This window comes from Notothenia coriiceps, unplaced genomic scaffold (assembly GCF_000735185.1).
Source record: "Notothenia coriiceps isolate Sejong01 unplaced genomic scaffold, NC01 NC01_scaffold00036822, whole genome shotgun sequence".
NCBI classification, from domain to species: Eukaryota; Metazoa; Chordata; class Actinopteri; order Perciformes; family Nototheniidae; genus Notothenia; species Notothenia coriiceps.
The window spans coordinates 225,434-226,268 of NW_011369523.1; positions in this window are offsets into that span (position 1 = coordinate 225,434).

An 835-nucleotide genomic window follows, 5' to 3' on the forward strand; every position below is an offset into this window, starting at 1 on the left:
GCTTATCACAACGTTCACACTCTGTGGTCGCGAAGTACTCCACTCGCACCCCCCCACCCCGTTGACGTTCGCGATACAGAGGGCTTCATCAAATAACTTTGAGTGGAGCCAGAAGTTGGAGTACGCTACCAAACACTGAGTCCAGCTACTCATCTGAGTACCTCACTGAGAAAGTTATGTGCACCCCTGTTAATAATGCATTATACTGTTTCTTAAAACATAGAAATGATTTTTATGTATTGCAAATGTTATGTTAAGTGTTTTAGTATAACTCTACTGTATTTATAAAGGTGCTACATTGTTCAAAAACCACTTACAGAAGAAAAGAGAATGCCGCTGCACTTTCCGAAAACGATGCAAAATATAAAAATAACAATGTGCCAAAACACATGCAAATAACACACTTTCACTAAGTGTGGTTGGCTTGTTTAACAATATGAAATCTCACCGATTTCCCTTGCAAAATATTAAATTGCCAGAATCTGCTGTAAAGCTAGATAGCTTAAAGTAACTCATTTTAAATATACTTACAAAACATTTTCAATTTTCTTTTTAACAACTTTATAACCTGTAAAGGTTCAAGGTTCAAGTACAAGCTTTATTAGTCATAAGTACATAAGCTTACAGTCCGGGTTTAATTGGCGGGGCCTGTCCGGGCTCAGGCCCGGGACTAGGCACGATGCCTCTGAACGCATCTCACTTGCCTCATTTGCATTTGTTTAAGCCATATGTTAAAATAACATATCTTCGTTCTTTTATATAGACCTTTTATCTAGGGTCGATATGTGTTGACATTACTTTAAAATGTTTTTTTCCCGCTTGGTGAAATTGTGTG